The sequence below is a fragment of the Mus pahari genome, chromosome 1 (assembly GCF_900095145.1).
Source record: "Mus pahari chromosome 1, PAHARI_EIJ_v1.1, whole genome shotgun sequence".
Lineage (NCBI taxonomy): Eukaryota > Metazoa > Chordata > Mammalia > Rodentia > Muridae > Mus > Mus pahari.
The window spans coordinates 139,579,179-139,584,314 of NC_034590.1; positions in this window are offsets into that span (position 1 = coordinate 139,579,179).

Genomic DNA, 5,136 nt, shown 5'->3' on the forward strand with positions numbered 1-5,136 from the left:
TTCCAAAAAGTGAAAGGCTTCCTCCCCCAGAGGCCATGCTGCTCGGGATCAGAGATAAATTGTTTTCATTTTGCTTTGGTTTAGTTTGGTTTCAGCTAGTCAAGCACATTATTCGTCTGTGGACTTTAGATTTCAGTAGTTTCAGTAGTAGTTTAGGTTTCAGCACTCTATAATGCAGGATGAGAAATTATAACACTTTTCCTTCCTAGGTCGTGTTACTATTTCTCTGATACTTATTTCTCAATCCACCTTGTATTTTTACAGTGTTTGTATGTATAAGTATTCCTACTTAGGACCACATCGAGGTGTTAGGGAAACTGAATAATCTTCCTTTAACAAGCATCTAGAAGTTTTGGATAAAGTATCTGAATACTGGTAAGAAATTAAGGAAAATTCTCAAATACCTGAACAGGTACAAGGCTAACCAGTGCTAACATTAGTAAGTTAGACTTTTAAACCACTACTATCTTTAGAAAGTTAGACTTTCTATTTTGGTGCTGTCTGGAGCTCATGCAGACACACACTAAATGAATAATTTAAAAAAAAAACAGAGAAATATAAGGTTTTATCTCACTCACATACACATTAAATAAATAAAAATTTAAAAAATTGATAAAAATAAATTTTTATTTCATTTTTAATTTTTTTGTACTTCATGAAGAAGTTAGAATAACGTTGCTTGGTATTTTTTGCCAGACCAAAGAATATGAAATATAAATCACAGAAAATCATTCAAATCCTTTTCCATTAATATATGGTCTTTAATTATATGACATATGGAAAATGAAAACTCAATTCTGAAGTACTTTGAAAAAAATACGTTAAGAATTAAGAGCATCTGGGTGGTGGTGGCACATGCCTTCAATCCCAGCACTTGGGAGACAGAGGCAGGTAGATCTCTAAGTTGGAGGCCAGCCTGATCTACAAAGCAAGTTTCAGGACAGCCAGGGCTACTCCAAAACCTGTCTCAAACAAACAAAAAGAATTAAGAGCAAAGAAATCAAAATACTAAACAAACATGAAAACTGTTGTTTTAGCTTGGGTTTTAATTGCTGTGAAGAGACACCATGACCATAGCAACTCTTATAAAATAAAACATTTAGTTAGGACTGGCCTACAGTTTTAGAGGTTTAGCCCATTATTATCATGGTGGGAAGCAAGGCAGTGTGTAGACAGACATTGCGCTGGAGGAGCCCAGAGTTTTACATCTTGGTTTGCAGACAGCAGAAGGAAATTATACCACATTGGAGGGAACTTGAGCATGAGGAGATCTCAAAGTCAGCTCCCACAATGAAACATTTCCTCCAACAAGGCCACACCTACTCCAAGGCCACACCTACTCCAAGGCCACACCTCCTAATAATTCAAGCATTCAAACACAGGAGTCTATGGGGGGGGTATTCCTATCAAACCACCTTATTTATTTATTTATCTATTTATTATTTATTTATTTATTAAAAATCTCATATTTTTCTTTTGAAATGTTGCTTTTTTTTAATGCTCACACCATGATATCTTTTTAGTCTTTTGCCTCTTTATGATTTGTTTTATGAATTTTATGGACTTTCTCCATGGAAAAAATCCTACAAGTTTTGTAGTTTTTTTTCTTTTCTTTTTCTTTCTTTCTTTTAGCTCTTTTCCTTTTGATTTTTGGTTTTCCTGTACTGGGACTTGAACCTAGAATTCTTCTCATGCTTGGCAAGCACCCTTAACACTCGTCTATGTTCCCCACCCCCAGCCATTTTTCTACCTATTTATTTTGAGATAGACTGTCACTAAGTTGCCCAGGCTAATGACCTTTTTACCACCCCGCCAGCCTCAGTCTCCAGAATAGGAAAGATTATAGGCCTACTCTGCCAGGCTGGCCTGAAGGTTTCTTCATTTCTAATTTCTTACTGTGCTGTGCAGTATTTTCTTCCCATCGTACATGTACATGCTTTGTAAACTATTAATGAGTTTTAGGGAAACATAGAAGCTATATTATTAGGTGTTTTTTCTGTATCTAGTTCCAAACTATACAAAACGGAGCTGCTGAAGAAAGAAAAAAACACGTCCTTTTCATGAGAACCGCCTTAGCTTTCACTTCTTACCAATGCCTTCTTACAGCGTTGGAAACTTCTGGTGCTGCCCCAGTTGCTATTATGAGCAGTGGTGATCTAACATCACGGAAGTCTAAACAACTTACTTGAATGTGTGTTTTAGACCAGCTTTATTAGCATTATTTTGAGGAAATCACTTCACCTCACAGGACTTCCCTGTTGGGTCTATAAAAGGATTAGACTTTTTTTTTTTTTTTTTTTTTTTTTTAAGTTGAAGGACAAATGACTTTGGTGGCTCATATACTTACATGTATATGTTTTTTTCTGATATTATTTGAGTATTCTTCACATATCTCCACATGAGACTATGTTTCTCTGTTTATATCTCTCAAAGTGTACCATGAATATTATGCTAAAACTTTATTATTAGTTTAGGAATAATGCTCTTGAAAATTCCAAAAGCCGGGCATGGTGGCTCATGCCTTTAATCCCAGCACTCGGGAGGCAGAGGCAGGCGGATTTCTGAGTTCAAGGCCAACTTGGCCTACAAAGTAAGTTCCAGGACAGCCAAGGCTACACAGACAAACCCTGTCTTGAAAAACCAAAAAAAGAAAAAAAGAAAATTCCAAACAGTGATTAACCTTATGTTTATGTTATCTGTGATTCTAGTTAACTGAAAAAGAAGTTTTGCAAGAGGAGAGATGCTTCACTCTGCACTTTCACTGAGTTATTGTAGATACGATGACAGCTAATATTTATTCTGGTTTTCTTTTCACCTATGAGTAGTCTCTAAATAAACTCACTGACTCCTCACAGGAAGTCTGTAAAACAGTCCTCACCTTACTATCTGTGTTAGATATTGAGAAAACAAGAATCTAATAAATTAGTAATTATTAGAATTATTATAGATACTGAGTCAATGGTTTATACATATGACATGCTTTTCCTAAGAGAGATAATTGGTTATAAAGTTGAGAGAATAGAGATCTCCTTCTGTCAACATAAATGCACAAACTGACTTCAACTATAATAGCACAGATTTTGAAACACTGTTTTTAAAAATCTCTACAAATGTAGTAAAAGGTAAATGTATGACAGCTGCCCCCTTTTCAAATAGTTCAGTTAGAGGTCAGATGTAGTAGCACATTCCTGTAGCCTTATCAGATCCTCTATCATCTTAGCACTCCTCAAAACTACAACACAGTGATTTGTAGAACAGAATTACTGTTTTTGTTGTTGTTGTTCTTCTTCTTTGTATTTAAGATAGAGTCTCCCTATATAGCCTGGCTAGCCTTGAACTCAGAGATCCTCCTGCCAAGTACTGTAATGAAGTAAATAAATAACATACTGAAATAAAAGTATGCCCACCATGACCAGCTATGATGATGATTATTATTATTAGATGATGATAATAATAATAATATGTACAATAATATATGTGAAGAGAGAAAGTTTGTGTTCTAAAAGAAGAATCATCCTCTAAAACATATGTTTTCTCCTATTTGTTAGAAAAAAAAAATCTAAATTTTATCTAAATCTAGAACTCCAAACACTTCTGATGACATCTATCTCCACTTAGATGTCCCACAACCAACTTCAATTTAAAATACCCTAAATTGGTCTTTATTTCTTTTCTCCTAAATTTTGGTCTTATGACAAGCCAATCTCAAATCAAGAACAAGATGAATGAAGTGAGAGAGCTACAGTTGAAAGAGTTGCTGAGCTGGGTTGCAAATTTCGATATGCTGTTCATATGGGATGGGAAGGCATTGCGTGGCTTAATAAAAATAAATCATATTAGACCACATCTACCAATTGCTATAAATCAGAGATCATATGTCTCTGTCTGTCACAGGTCCTTGCCTCCCTTGAATGTCCTCTTCTACTCCCTTAATCTCCAACTGTATTCATTTCATAAATTCAGTTCAAGTATCCTCCCTTCTGTGAGAATGATAGCCGACACAAACTGAGCAGTTATGGTCTCTAGGCACCATGCCCAATACATAATCTCACTTAAACCTTGTTAGAAAAGGTACCTCTTTTGTACTTACATAGCAGATTATGAAATTGGTGCCTAGAGAGATGACTCAATTTGCACAAGATCAAATAACAACTATGGAGGAAAGAATAAAGCCCAAAGAGTTAGACTCAAGATTGAGCTTGTTGTACCATTGGCCTTCACCGATTCCCCAGACCCATTGGAGATGTCTTTCTCTGTGCATGCGTGCTTATAGTATCATATCTCCATCTCTCACTAATAACTCCTGTTCATCCTTTTCAGGATGATTGAGAAGTGCCTAAAAATTAAGGCTCAAATATTGACTACAAATGGAGAATTTCAATACGTGTTTATGTCATGGATTTCTTAATATTATCCATCAAGTTGCTTGTGGAGTGGTATTTAGGGCATCGGGTGATTAATTAGGGAAATTCATGCCAGTTGCATGTGGCTCGTTACCTCAGTTAATCTTCCGTCTTTCTAAGATGTTTCTTTTATAAAATGTAGTGTCAGACAACAAGAATCCTGCTATTCTCTCCCAGAGACTATTAGGTATAGATAAAATGTTTTCTATGTTGTATGCTTTATATAGTAACTGTTTGCTTCTTAAAGTTATCATGCTACAGCTTCAAGATAGTTACTCATGTTGCACATGGCGTATATTAGGAAAATGTTCTTTATATATCAGTTTTGTTTTGTGCTTATGTCTGACTTTGATGTTTTATCTCTCATCTTCATTCTCTTTGGTTATTTTGGTAGGATCTTAGAGAATAATGCAACTTTTTGGCTTTAAAGCCAAATAACTACATTAATCACAGAATAGAAGTGACTCTAGGAAAGTTTTTTTTCCCCAATCAATTATTTAAAATAAGTAGATAGAGGTTTGTTCCATCCTCCCCCCAATAAATATCCTTAATCTTTGAAGGGAGATAAAAATGGAAGGAAAGCTAAGAGGTACTGTAGAGATGGATGCTCCCCTGCTTCAATTAGACCCAAGAAATCTGGCCCCACCCATTGCTGCAAGACACTGATGAATGAACCCAAAAAGTTTGCTGAAAGTCTGCCAGGCCCTGCCTAGCTCCCAGCCTGGATCTCTGG